Source organism: Pleurodeles waltl, chromosome 3_1 (genome assembly GCF_031143425.1).
Source record: "Pleurodeles waltl isolate 20211129_DDA chromosome 3_1, aPleWal1.hap1.20221129, whole genome shotgun sequence".
In the NCBI taxonomy this organism is placed as follows: domain Eukaryota; kingdom Metazoa; phylum Chordata; class Amphibia; order Caudata; family Salamandridae; genus Pleurodeles; species Pleurodeles waltl.
The window spans coordinates 137,628,428-137,643,881 of record NC_090440.1 but is presented as its reverse complement, the minus strand read 5'-3'; positions in this window follow the sequence as shown (position 1 = coordinate 137,643,881).

The following is a 15,454-nucleotide window of genomic DNA, read 5'->3' as shown; positions in this document are numbered from 1 at the left end:
CAGAGTGGACATTTGTATTTCTTGGATTGTTTTTGTTCCTTTTAGTTTAACCCTATGCATGCAGGAAAGTTATACGTGATATAATTAATGCCCTTGTTTGTCTATCTTGTGTATGATAAGTGCAACCACAGTTCTAATTACAACAGTGAATCTCTGTGAAGCCAGCCATAGTGTCGCAGTACTTATTGTTATGGTACTCAGTTTGGATTTTTGGTAATGCAGTGTTAGTAATTGTGCCAACAGTTATTATTATCCCAGAAAAGTGCTGGAGCATCCCGGTGTTCTTCTACCGCTCCCGTGCCCATATCAGAAAAAGAGATTCAGTTTCAAGGAAGTTGAGTGCACTAACTCTACTATCACTCTGTCAAAAACATCCTGCTCCCCCAAAGATACAGGGTGCCTGGCTGGACCGGCAAGACGTGGCAGTGTTATGTCTCTTTTTCTTCCACTCCCCCTTTCCTTTTGGGACAACTCCTGGGGTTTCTGTGTCCACCAGGAAGTGCGGAGAGGTGTTCCAGGAGGTCGGGGGCATACCATCGCCCGAGCAGACATCCTGCTTTTCAGGTGAGTGGCCCCGTCTTGACACAGACAAGCTAAATTGACTTTTGGTACTCTAATATCCACAGATCTAGGAGAAGTATGTAATAGCCCTCACCCATTTAGGTGATAGTCTTAATCATCAGTCTTGCTCCACGCTGGGTGGGTGCTGCAGTACCCAGTGGGCTGTCAGAAACTGGGGCTCTTTGCCTGAGATCTTTTTTCTCCCCCTGGACTAGTATTCACCTGAGCTCTGGTCCCTCTGTAGTGAGTGATTGTGAGTATATGTGGTAGACTAGGTAACAAAGGTGTTAAAATTGACTATGGGCACACCCTTAACAATGTTTATTCCTGGTGAGTGTCCGTGCCAAGATTAAAAACAAGACTGAACCAGACAGGTATAATTATGAGCCCTCAGTTATGTTCAGTAGGGTCACCATGTTTCATGTCTGTAAGTACCAATAAGGTCTAGAGATTTCATCAGAACCATCAATTGATCCTAATCTACTCTATAGGTAAAGTTCTTAATCGGAGAGTCAATGTGTATACACTAATACACAAAACAAAAGATCAATAATTAATTGTACCCCTCGAACTGTAAGGAAAAGAGAGACAATACAAACATAAAATGATTACATAACCATAGAAAAGATGTCTGCAGACTTGATAGTGATGTACGTGTGGACAATCATATTCCATGCAGCACCCATGTCAAGAGTCCCAGAAGGATGTGCTCACACTCATGCTTATTATAATTAAATATAGTGAAATACAAGAGACATATCTATTTGGTCAGCTAATGAGGGTGCTTTAGGTTAAAACTCAAAGCGGGGGCTTCTTGCTGAAATTGGCTTTGGAGGAGATGTGGTGGGAATCCTTCCATGCTTCCTTAGTCCCTATATATTGACTGTAGAGAGGCACGGAGCCACTTATAATCTGGATTCTGGGTGTAGAGTGGGTCCCCACCTCGTCTGCGGTCACTGTTCATTTAATGTCTTGAAAGAAGGGTCAAGGGAATCTCATCCATGAGACCACTGGCATCAGAGTCCATCTTTGTTCTCTCTGAAAATACTTTTCTGGATAGCTGGGTCTTCTTGTAGTCTTTCAATAATTACCAGTTCATGTTATCTGGTGTGTGTCCCTCTTCCATAAAATGGTTCCTCAAACGTGTTGCTTTGTGTTGACACATAATAGTGCTCTGATGTTTCTTGATCCTTACTTTTAATCAGTGTGCTGTTATTGTCATGCCGCGGCCGCAGACTCAGGTCGCCGCGGCGCGGCGTTTCATTCATACCGTGGCTGGCGCGCGGGCCGCGGGGGACGCCGCGGGGGACGCCACGGCGGGCGCGCGGGCCACGGGTAGTGCTAGGGGCCTGATTAGGGGTCGCAGCATTCGCCGCGCCCCTTTCTTTCAGTTCTGCCATACAGGTAGACGCGGCAGGACTTGAAACCCCGAGGGGGTTTCAGGCCTGACCGCATATAGCGCATTACGCGCTTTTACATTTAGTTTCCTGCATTTTTCATTACCTCTGCTCACCACTTACCGATATCTCCAAAACAAAACCGAACCCTTGCACATGGTGATACTTTATACCTGCCTTTTCCTTCCCAGCATGCTGACCACTTCCTCTCTGCCCAGCATGCATTGTTTTCTCTTTATTAGACGCACGTACCTGATTCACTATTGCTTTCTTTTCCCCAATCCAAGATGGTGGTATTTATACTTCCTGTTTCCTACTTCCTGTCTAGGGGTATATAAGGGGAATTCAGCTGCTTGTTCATTGCGTTGCAACACTCCTTGGTGGTAGTCACGCTCTGATTGATTTCTTCCTGCGTATCCAGTGTTTCCTGACCTGTCTTTGTTCTCCAGTCTTCCTGATCTTCAGTCCTAACGCCTTGGTGTCCTCCTTTCGTTTCAGGGAGTTCCTGTGGAGGTTTTTTACCCTACTGGGTTTTTCCTCTGGGACTCCTTCTGGAGGGCACGGACTGTAGTGGTTTGCTCTTACCAAACAGCACTGTGGCTACCGGAAGGGGTCGCCCCTACCTCGGCCAGAGCAGAACCTGCCGGAACCGGGGCCGTTCCCCTACGCCTCTCAGCTTCGACGGTAAGCCCATTGAAAACCGTGACAGATTGCAACGCCCAAAACTCCAGTTGCAGTCCGGTATCATGGATAATCCAGTGGCAAACACGGAACCTACGAGCCAGACCCTGCTTATGACGATACAACAACAGGCTAAAGAACTCCAACAGTTACGTACTGAAAATACTGTCTATCGACAAGCCTTTGCATCCAGGACCACAGATGTCCCAGCAGTAGCTGCCACTACACCTTGTTTTTCCGGGGATCCTACCACATTAAAAGAATTCCTGGATGCCTTGACGGTGTACTTTGCCTTCCGCCCCTCGCAATTTGTACAAGACAAGAACAAGGTGGGGTATTTGATTAGTGCCTTATCAGGGCCAGCCTTGGCTTGGGCCACACCTCTAGTAACCAGAAACGATCTCTGCCTGTCTAATTATTCCACTTTTATCACTAATTTTAAACAGATGTTTGAACGCCCTGGACTCGAGGCGTCAGCAGAAGAGGCTCTTTGCGAAGTCCAACAAGGGAGTCAAGATGTATTACAATACATCACCCGTTTCAGACAATTAGCAGCAGAAACAACCTGGGTGGAACGTACCTTGGTGACACTGTTCCGTAGAGGTCTCAGAGAGGACATTAAAGATGAACTAGTGCACTCTGCTATAATAGAAAACTTTAAAGGATTAATGGACCAGGCTCTGACGATAGAATATCGGTTGAATGAACGAAGAATGGAGAAAAAGAAGAGTCGTTTGCCATCTCACTCAGTACTGTCTCGCTCCTTCTCTCATCGTACCGAGGAAGTCCGTCCTGAACTTAAAGGGAATACCGAGGAAGAACCAATGCAGATTGACACGGCTTGAGGACCTTTATCAGCCAGTGAAAGGGAACATAGACGAAGGAAGGGGCTTTGTCTATATTGTGGTGCAGCTGGTCACCTAATTCGTGCTTGCTCCATTCGTCCAACCAAGTCCTTGGGAAACGCCAACTCCCGTCCTCAGTAAGAAGGGTGAGGACGGGATATCGTGATATACCTTCTATTTGCTCTTCCAGGGAGGAAGGAACTGCTCTTTTTCTCTTACCAGTTATCCTTCATTTAACTGATGGTCGGGAAGAAAGAACCTTGGCCTTATTGGACTGCGGAGCCAGTGGCATCTATTTAGATAAAGCCTGGGCCAAGGAACGAAAGATAGCACAAATACCTAAGGAAGTACCAGAACAGGTACACACCGTGGATGGGTCACTCTTGGCCTCTGGACCTGTACAATATACCACCCCTACCTTCTGTTTACAGTTTGGAAAACACCAAGAAAATCTTTCGTTTTATTTAATTTCATCACCACACCACGTCATGATCCTGGGAATTCCATGGCTCACACGGCACAATCCTTACATCAACTGGGAAACAAAAACCATTTCATTGTCCTCTCACTTTTGCCAACACCACTGCTATCCCGCCGGGGATTATTGGTCCCCAAAAGGTCTCTCAACAGCACCTTCTAAGGTGGCGGGCTCCATTAACGTTCTACAGGGAGTTCCCAGGCATTATCAGGATTATGCCGATGTATTCCAGAAGCCAGAAAAACCTGAACTGCCACCCCACAGAGAATACGACTGTGCCATTCCTTTAGAACCAGATACAGTGGTTCCTTTTGGGCGGATGTACTCTCTCACAGAACCAGAGAAACAGATTCTGAAGGAGTACCTTGATGAGAACCTACAAAGCGGGTTGATTACTCCCTCTTCTTCACCCGCCGGGGCTCCTCTTTTCTTCGTACCAAAGAAAACTAAAGACTTGTGTCCTTGTATAGATTTCAGAGGATTAAACAGGATCACTATTAAAGATCGGTATCCGTTACCCCTCATAAAGGACATCTTAGAAGCAGTCAGAGGAGCAAAGAGATTCACTAAGCTGGATCTCAGAGGAGCCTACCATCTTCTAAGAATAAGAGAAGGTGATGAGTGGAAGACCGCCTTTAGAACACCTTTTGGTCACTACGAATATAGAGTAATGCCATTCGGGCTCACTAATGCCCCGTCCATTTTTCAAAGGTTCATGGATTCTATCTTTTCTGATCTTTTGCAACAAACAGTGGTGGTGTATCTTGACGATATCTTAATCTATTCGCTCATCCAGAGGAACATTCCAAGCACGTTCGCCAAGTCTTAGAGAGACTCCGACAACATAATTTGTTCTGCAAACCTGAAAAATGCGAGTTTGATCAGACAGAAGTAAAATACTTGGGATACTGCATAAACCAAACCGGAATCGCCATGGACTCAGACAAGGTGCAGGCTATATTGAACTGGCCATCTCCTTCTTCCATCAAGGAGACTCAGTGTTTTTTGGGATTAGCCAACTTCTATCGACAGTTCATAGCAGACTTTGCCCAGGGAACCAGCTACATTACTCAGACCCTTAAAAAAGAACATCTAAAGAAGGGCTTTTGTTGGACACCCGGCGCAGAGTTAGCCTTTCAGGATTTAAAGAAAGCCTTTATTCAAGCCCCTATTCTACGACACCCAGACACCAGCAAACAATTCATTGTTGTCACAGACGCCTCAGAAAGAGCCATTGGGGCTGCCCTATTGCAAAAACAAGACGATGATGATTTAGAACACCCTGTATTTTACCTATCACACATTCTATCTGATTCTGAGCGGAATTATTCCGTGTTAGAACGTGAATTACTCGCCTTAAAAGTCGCGTGCACAGAATGGAGACACTTTTTGATGGGATCAAAGGAACCTTTTGAAGCCCGGACAGATCACAGAAATCTACACTGCTTAAGAAACTTTCAGTGTCAAAATAGCCGGCAGGCTCGATGGGCTTTCTTTTTCAGCCAATATGACTTCTATATCACCTACATCCCTGGCTCTCAGAACACCCTGGCGGATGCCTTGTCCCGACGTTATCCTGAGTGCAGCGATTCCACTGTTCAGAACTTATTTGACAACAATAAGATCATTGGGGTAGCACAGACTTTTTTAGACCAAGTCAAGTCCAAATATGCCCGTCTACATGAAACAGAGCTGAATAAGTTGCGTCCGCAACTGCATACAGATCATGGCTATTATTATCATGACAAGGCCCTGTTTTTACCCACTAAAGCAGTACAAACTGAAGCTTTACATATGTGCCATGATTCCCCTGTCGCAGGTCATCGAGGAATGAAAGCCACTCAAGACCTTTTGCTTCGCTCCTTCTGGTGGCCAACTCTCAAGGCTGATACTGAGGCATATGTATTATCTTGTCCTATATGTGCTCAAGCCAAGACACCCCGAACCAGACCAGTAGGATTACTCCGCCCATTACCAGTTCCCCCAGGCCCATGGCACACTATCTCCACAGATTTTATGTGCGCATTACCTTCCTCAATGGGAAACCACGTAATAATGGTAACTGTGGACTCCTTCCCCAAGATGGCTCACTTCACGGCCTTAAGAAAGTTACCAACTGCAAAAGAATTAGGTCAGATCTTTACTCAAGAAATCTTTCGGCTTCATGGGTTACCTCAGGTCATTATATCGGACAGGGGTCCTCAATATATCTCCCGATTCTGGAATCAATTCTGTAAGACCTTGGGAATCAAGGTGGCCTTATCATCCGGGTTCCACCCTCAAACCAACGGACAGACGGAAAGACTCAATCAAGGTCTCGAACAGTATTTACGTAGCTTCTGCAATGCTACACAGAGTAATTGGGTTACCTATTTACCGCTTGCAGAATTCTCCTATAACAACTCCTTACACAGTGCCTCGAAGGTCTCTCCCTTCTATGGCTCCTACGGTTTCCATCCCAAGGCCTTTCCAACTCCCCTGAGAGATAATTCCACCCTTCCTGCCATCTCCTCCTATGTTCGACAGCTACAGGGTATACAACGTGTTATCCATTCCAACCTTGTGGCCACCAAGTCCCGAATGAAAAGGATAGCAGATAGGAGACGCTGTGCGGCTCCTCAATATCAGGTCCATGATAAAGTCTGGCTCTCCTCTAGATTCCTACCTCTCCGACTCACTCAGAACAAATTCAAACCCCGCTTTTATGGTCCCTTTCTAATTCTCAAAAAGATTAACCCAGTGTCTGTGTGTCTTCGCCTACCCCGGACGTGGAAGATTCACCCTGTATTTCATGTCTCTCAACTGAAACCTTACCGTCCTGATCCTTTTCATAGGCAATTACCCTGTCCCCCTCCTCTGTTGGTTGATAATGTGCCTGAGTACGAAGTCCAGGAGATCTGTGACTCTCGTTTTTTTCATGGGCGCCTCCAATATCTTATTCATTGGAAGGGATACCCTATGAGTGAGTGTTCCTGGGAGGATGCCCCTTCAGTTCATGCTCCTCTTTTAGTCCGTCGCTTTTTTCAAATCTTCCCTCACAAACCTGGGGCCTCAGGGGGGGGGCATACTGTCATGCCGCGGCCGCAGACTCAGGTCGCCGCGGCGTTTCATTCATACCGCGGCTGGCGCGCGGGCCGCGGGGGAAGCCGCGGGGGATGCCGCGGCGGGCGCGCGGGTAGTGCTAGGGGCCTGATTAGGGGTCGCGGCATTCGCCGCGCCCCTTTCTTTCAGTTCTGCCATAAAGGCAGACGTGGCAGGACTTGAAACCCCGAGGGGGTTTCAGGCCTGACCGCATATAGCGCATTACGCGCTTTTACATTTAGTTTCCTGCATTTTTCATTACCTCTGCTCACCACTTACCGATATCTCCAAAACAAAACCGAACCCTTGCACATGGTGATACTTTATACCTGCCTTTTCCTTCCCAGCATGCTGACCACTTCCTCTCTGCCCAGCATGCATTGTTTTCTCTTTATTAGACGCACGTACCTGATTTACTATTGCTTTCTTTTCCCCAATCCAAGATGGTGGTATTTCTACTTCCTGTTTCCTACTTCCTGTCTAGGGGTATATAAGGGGAATTCAGCTGCTTGTTAATTGTGTTGCAACACTCCTTGGTGGTAGTCACGCTCTGATTGATTTCTTCCTGCGTATCCAGTGTTTCCTGACCTGTCTTTGTTCTCCAGTCTTCCTGATCTTCAGTCCTAACGCCTTGGTGTCCTCCTTTCGTTTCAGGGAGTTCCTGTGGAGGTTTTTTACCCTACTGGGGTTTTTCCTCTGGGACTCCTTCTGGAGGGCACGGACTGTAGTGGTTTGCTCTTACCAAACAGCACCGTGGCTACCGGAAGGGGTCGCCCCTACCTCGGCCAGAGCAGAACCTGCCGGAACCGGGGCCGTTCCCCTACGCCTCTCAGCTTCGACGGTAAGCCCATTGAAAACCGTGACAGTTATCCCAACCTATCACAAAGAACTAGATATATACAGTTTCTAGAATTGCATCTGATATATTCTTTCAATTGTCATTTCTTAGGAAGTCCTCGGTCAACTTCTGGTTGTTGTGAGGTGACAAAGATTGCACCCACCACAAAGAAAGTGACTTGTTATTTTTTGGAGATTCCAAATAGTGTTGATAGTTAGAGAATTAGATTTAGTGAGAACCAACGAGTCTCTTAGGTTCCTTGATCTCTTGGAAGAAAAAAGTGTTTTCTCCAGTTGCATTTTGCCAGGACTATTGTGATACTTCTTAGGTATGATCCTCTTCACATCATTCCATAAGGGTATAGATGTGATCACACAAGTTATCTGCGCATTAAGGTTTGAAGTTCTTTTGACTTGTTTGCAATAGGGCCTTCCTATTATTGATCCTTGATCCCAGCGTGTTTACATGCCCTTCAAGTAGAAACTCTGTTAGAAGCTTCCTGGATAGTAAGTCAGCCTAATCTTACAACTCATCCATTTTACTACAGTTCTTATGTAATCTGAGGAATTGTCCAAAAGGTAAATTCGGATGTGGGGATCTGAGGTGGAAGCTATTGAATTGCAGAAGGCTATTTCTACCTATCTTTTTTATGGAAGGTCTTTGTGGTGGTGATGTTCTCGCTTACGTTGATAAGGAAGACAAGGAAGGAGAGTTCTTTCTGAGGCACAGTAAATGTGAATTTTAAGTATAGGCCCAACCTTTTGATCCAAATAAAGAATTCTTCAATATGTGTTGTGTCAATTTTCCAGACAATAAGAATGACCTTTTTCCGTAGCATGATCTCACTTTTGTAGGGTTTTTATCATTATAGTTGCAGTTTGGTTCAAAATTATGTATGTACAAACATGCCAAACTGGGGGCAAAGGTACTACCTATTGAAGTGACTTGGCTTTGTAGGCAAAGTGCTTCTTCGTAATGGGAAAAAATGTCATTAGTGCAATTGTGGCACATTCCATGATTAACTATGGATGTGTTGTAGAGGTCCACGTTTTTATCCTCAGGAGGTATTCGATTACCAAAAGAGTAGCTCCTTGGGGGATGCTGGTATGTAAGGTTTCCACATCTTGGGAAATAATGGTGATGCTTGTTGCCACACTATCAAGAAAGTTCAATAGATTTGAACATCTTTGGTGTCCTTTGGAAAGGATGGTATTTCTTGCACCATTAGGCATAGAAAATAGTATTAAAAACTATAGATAGTGGTTCATGTGCAGAATCGATCCTGGAGACAATAGGTCTACTGGGAAATGAAACAGTATCCTTATGAACTTTAAGGAGAATATATAAGTATGGCATTTTAGGATTTTTTTATCTGAATGAAATCAGGAGAAATTATCCTAATTTTTCTGCTTTGTGCACTATAGCTTCAATGTTTTTTACTCAAAGGCAGTGTGGGGTCTGTTCTGATTTTTGTATAGCTAGTTGCATCAGATATGAGCTTGAGACCTTCTTTCCTGCATCCAGCTGTATTCACGATAACAACAGCTCCTCCCATATTCGCTGGTTTGATGGTGATCAACTAGTCTGTTGAGAAGGCATTGGTAGCAGTCATCTCTTCTTTTGTTTTGTTGTGTAAAACCTTTCACTCTTTTACATTTGAGATCTCTTTAAGAGCTGCTTTTCAAAAGTTTGTACTTCAACTTGTATGGTAGTAGGTGGTGGAGTGAATGTAGAACATTTATGAAGACTTGTATTAGTTTCAAGTTGTCCTATGCGGTTCTTTAAGAAGAAGGCCTTCAATCTTATTTTCCTAAAGAATGCTGCAAGTTGACAGTGTAACTGGAAGCTATCAGTTCTGGAGTTTTGAACAAATACCAAACCTCAATTTAAAATCTTCTCTTCAAAATGTGTCAAAATTCTGTTAGATAAATTGACTAATACATTTTTGTCATTGTGTCGTTCTGTTCCTGTTTTAATCTGGTTCTCTTCCGTCCATTGGACCTGTGGTGACAATCTCTTCTTCAGATCCTTCCTCTTCCTACGTCCCAAGCCCTACCCTGATTTTTCTGAAAACCAAGAAAGGTTTGGGTGGATAAAATGATGGCACTCTCCATTTCCAGCACCTTCTATTATGGTCCATACAAAATAAATATGTTGAAATATACATTTAATTCACTAAATACCATGACACTAACATCCACGCGAATTAGAAATATCAAACTATTGCCATCATAACTATTCACCTTAGAGGACAACAGTTCCTGCTGATGTCTGTGTTTTTCTCCTAGTTGAATATTTAGTCAATCCTTTGGTGCACATTCTATATAGCCAAACATCACAAACAACTCTGTTCCTTATGTATTCTTTACACTTAATGTAATTGCAATCATAGATGTTCTGGCATTTCTACTTTAATATTGAGCCCAAAAGGACTGATCAGTTTATTCCAGTAATACATTTTGATTCTATTCTACATAGGGCCAACATTATATTATATGCAATCAACTTCAAAGAATGTAAATAAAAGTTGTTGACCACCACATTTCTTTTAATAAGCTGTGCTACTGAGTAGGTCATGGGTCTATTACATATAGCCCCAAGGTACTTTAGAATTCTCTTCTGTGCTGCAAAATGGAACTGACAGCATAATTTTAAGAACACATGCATGATAATACATTCACCAAATAGTCAGCTTGAAAATTCAAATTTTTCTTGATCCTTCTATTGTTGTGTAGCCATTTTAGTTATAGCTCCATGCACGTTATTAACATATAATAATGAGAGCCTACGCGACACTATAACAGTGTCTCCCATACTGAGTGTGGCAAGCTGATTTTTTGGTAGGTCGTGAAAGTCCTAGCAATAAATAAAGATGCCCTTAAATTCCATATTTATCTTGTCACATTTGCTGTGCTTAAATGGCAAAGGTCAAACATCAGGATAGCTTCTGACAAATTGCTGCCTATTTTATTTATTTATTTTTAACATGGAGGTTGGTATTTACAAACTCCTCTCACTTTGCAGTCAGAGAAAGAAAGGTACATCAAATTATGTTACAGTCTTACTGGGGTACAGAAAGAGTGAAAGAAAAGGCTGTAGGGTGTCATTTTCATACCACATAAAATGTAAATACCGGTAAATGAACTGTACACATTCAGCAGTTTAAAATGCAAAAATGAAGCACATTTTTTGCAATTCTGATGTGTGATGGAAACAATGACTAATAGATCAAAACAAATCTAAACACTTTTTTTGGTGATGAGCAAACAAAAAATATTAACTGAATCCTGATTTCCACACTATCATTGGTGTGCAATATAGTTTTATTAGTATATGTCAATAGGGAGGGTGTTCCCGTGCCTTGTTGCCAGGTATGCGAAGGAATGATCACTCACTCAAGAAAAAAGGATCTGAGAAATCTTGAACACTTTAGCTCCTAAAGATCTGAGGTTCAGGGTTAGGGTACAGGAATGAATGACGTTTTGATAAGATTGGTTCCTTCTTAGACGAGGCTCTGAAAGTAATGATGAGGGGCTTAAAAACAGAATCTTGGAATATTCAGGATTAGTTTTTGCACTGAGTTTTGAACAGTTTGAATGATTAGAATAGGGAATATCCAGTCAAGTTGGCTTTAGCAAGGCATGAAAAACTGTTTTTTTTAAAAAGAGGTTGTAATGATATGTGTGTTTTGACCACTGACTCCATTTTGCAATTGGCCTAGCAGCACACCGCCACATTAGTGACCACCAGATTCATTTTGCCTATTGATTTTATTTTAGCATTAGCCACCGCCATGTTAAAAGGTGCAAGTAGTTTTCCTCGTCGTAACATGTGCTCATGTTTTTATTTTTCGTGTTCTTTCCCACCAAGGGCTTAGGCTGATAAGAATTTACTAAGACGGCAGGGAACGGTCTTGTTTTGAAGTCGCACCTTGGGATTGTGGCCAAATTTCGTATTTTCAAAGCTGGCCTAAAGCAATCAGCATTTATTTGCATAAATAAACTTCTGCAGTGAGAGGGAGTTTCTAGAATGTATAAGAGTCCGAGACCAGATGGACCTGGGACTGAGAGTGTTTTCAGATCTCAGGCATGCCCAGGATGCTGGGGTGTGTCATCCTTCCCATGAGGATAAGTGATTTCTCTCTCCTCGATTGATTCCGTGATCTGGCGATCTGATGCTGAATAGGACGGAGATGAAGCAGTTGTGCCCTTGCCTCCTGGTGATGCATATTTTTTAAGTCATTATTTGCTTTGCATTATAATATAGATACATATATTTGCTGTGTATATTGTAGTGGAGAATCATTTGTACATGTTTTCATTTAATTGCTCTGACCATTTTTAAACGGGTACTTTCAGCATGCTAATCTCCTTTTACGAACCTTGCGAAGTGAAGTAATAAATATCTTCTTTGGACTAAGAAGCGCATTCCAGAGATTTTTGTCAGTGCATGAGTGTTTCAGCTAGGTCATTAGTGAAGCAAAACAGAGGTAACAATTATATCCTGAACCGTTTTCATGGATTTCAGAAATGAGAAGCAGTAGACAGTGCCAACCTATAAAGTCAAGGATAAGTCAGCAGTCCACTAGATGTCAAAACAAAGCAGATTTACCAGAAGTCTAAGTTTCTGGGTTTTATTCATGAGCTCAGTTTAGGCAGCTGCCTTGCATTCACAATACCATTGAGGGGAGACATGCTTTCAAATTCTCTTGTGTTGAGGTAATGTTCTCTGCTGTTGTGAGCGTACAATATGATATTAAAACCTTAGGACTGCGTTTAGCCATATAAACACTAAACAGTGTGGGAATAAGGGAAGACCCTTGAGGCCCACTGTACTTAAGTTGGCTGGCTAATGAGTTGTAAGAGGAGGGAGCCACTATCTGAGCGTGATTAGAGAGGAAGGAGCAAAGCCGTTTAGGAGCTGTGTGGCAAATGCCAAAGTCAACAAAACAGGGTGTGCGACCATATCAAAAACTGTGCATTATCGAGTAGAAGCAAAGCGGTAAAGCCATCATCCAAAATTACTAATTTATTGTCTTGCTGACGAGAATGCTGATTCACTGCTGCAGAATGGCTTGAATGTGTACAGTGAATCATCTAGAAGGTGGTTTGATACTAAAAAGCTTGAGAGTTGGCTGTTAACTGTTTTCCAATATCTTTGATAATGAAGCGAGATAGGCCTATAATTGGCCAACTTGGTGGAGTTTGTGGTTTGTTTCTTTGTTTCCTTAGCAGGTGTACCATATGCGCTTGTTTCTGTGGTATAGGAACCATGGCTTTGAGAGATGTTCAATATATGGCACAGATAAGGGTAAATGCATTCCTGGCCCTATCTAAAAATATGAAGGGTACATGTGTCCAACGTAGAATCTGCTAGCTGAAACCCACAAAAATAAGTGAAACACTGGAGAGGCAACAGAAGTTCCACTCTGGCTGTAATCATCTAGGCAGCAAAAGGTAAAAAAAACTACAACTCCATAACATATGGGAACTGTGCATCGCTTGGAATGCACTAAATCACATAACTGATATACAACACATTGTCGTGTGAGATGCATGATCGCCTTTCTTGACTATTAACTCAAAAGTACCAGTGCTGGAAAACAATCAAAGCCGCATTGGCTTTTTTTTTTTATCAGGGAGAGCTAGGAAACAGTCTCCAGCCTAGAGTATCAGTGTTTTGATAGTTTGGATCCCTTCTCAAACTCCAATTTATCCAGGGATTGCAATTAGCAGGGATGCAGTTTGCTGCAGCCACTAATTCGCACCCAGTTTTCACTCGTAAATTTCAGCTGGTCAAACCTGCCACAATTTATCTGGGAAACAAAGGCACAGTAAATATCCCCAATGTTAAAAGAAACTGTAATAAGTGATATTAATCACACCCCATAAATTCTTTTTCAGATTGTAGCCATTGCGATAAACAGTAAACCACCTTCCATGTCACTCATATTCAGGGCTTTTATGTTGACTTCCCTGTCACTCTATAAACACCTCCAGCATTTCAAGGTGTGATATGAAGCCTTAGTCCTCTGAACTGCGGTCTTACAAAGTGTCTTTCTAGTTTAAACTTTTCTACACTAAAGTGCAAAAGGTTCAACTATAACTATAAAACAGGAATACTCAAAGAAAGGCCCGCGGGCCTCATGCGGCCCCTCTGACCTTTACATGTGACCCCTGGGGCAACAGGAGCACTGGGCAGCTGTTTGCTCGACTCCGCACTAACAATAAAAATATTAAATACACACACTATCATTTATTTCAAACTTAATTGGTGTTAAAGAAAGGAAGTAACTAGGGACTCCTGCACTTAACTTTAGAAACACCTTCATTTTTAAAGACATCTTGCAGCATAAGTGTAAATCTAAGACAGTCTCTTCAAAATTAAAAAAGTGCGTTTAGTTAACATGCAGATCCTTTTCGCCTTAGTATAATTTATTTTATCAGTGCATTGAGATGTATTAATTTAAAAATGATAGTTTTCAAACACAAATTTAGAAACATTAATTATTTCCCTTACCCTGAGAACACCACCAATAGTAAATTAAAGAGGCAAGTCACTTGGTATGTGCACTTTATGGGTAGCATGGGTTCCTATCATGCATGAATAACATTATAGTTTATTAAATAAAACATAGAAGCAGGTTTTGTGCAGCGCACACCATGAATCATGTATTTCAATGTCATCTTAAATGTGATAATGTAGAAAAAAGAGGGAAAGTGACACTAAACAATTGCCTAGGATCACACAATTTGGAAAAGTGGGTAAGCCTGGATTTATTCCAGGTTTTCTGGTTTCCCATTGTTTATTTCAGCCACTAGATGTATATCCTTTGCTTCCCCTACACCTACCTTACCACCAGTCCCCCTAGCCACCCCACCCGACCGCCACTGCCCTGGCATCAGTGCGGCCCCCAGGCATGTCACAGACCAAACTTTTTGGCCCCTGGGAAAATGTATGCGAGTACCCATGTTATAAAACAACTCATAGTTCTGCTAGGAAGACGTCAAGTAACAGGATGTTAAGGAACAGGATGCTAAAGGCGAATAACAAATAATAAATGCAACTCATTATGAAAGTGGTATTTCGTGAATTGAGACCATGGCAGAACTGAGCAAAAGTAAGTGAAAAAGAGGCCACTGGGCCAGAATGACAAAAAGTTAGTTAATACAAAGTTACATTTTAGACCCTCGTGAATTACTGCGATATTTACTCTGAATTAGTATTGGTCACAGCGCTCTAATTCTAATTACCAGCAGTATTTCTCTTTCTACTGCACTGCTAACTACTCTGTCAGCTGCTATTCTTTCAATGGGTATTTTATATGCTTCTTGCTTTCCTTTCTGACCTTACAGGTTTGATGTCCTTGACGCACACTGGATGTCATTTGCAGTTTACCGTTCGCCTCCTTCACACCTGTCATGTCATTACACCCTTTACCGAGGCTACTCTAATTATTTTACTTTCTAACACTGGATGTACAATTTGGTCAAAAGGGATTATTTGCACGTGAGTTTGATTTTGTAAAAGGAAATAAATGTAGCTTTAGGTTGCAATTTCAGTTTTACTTGGT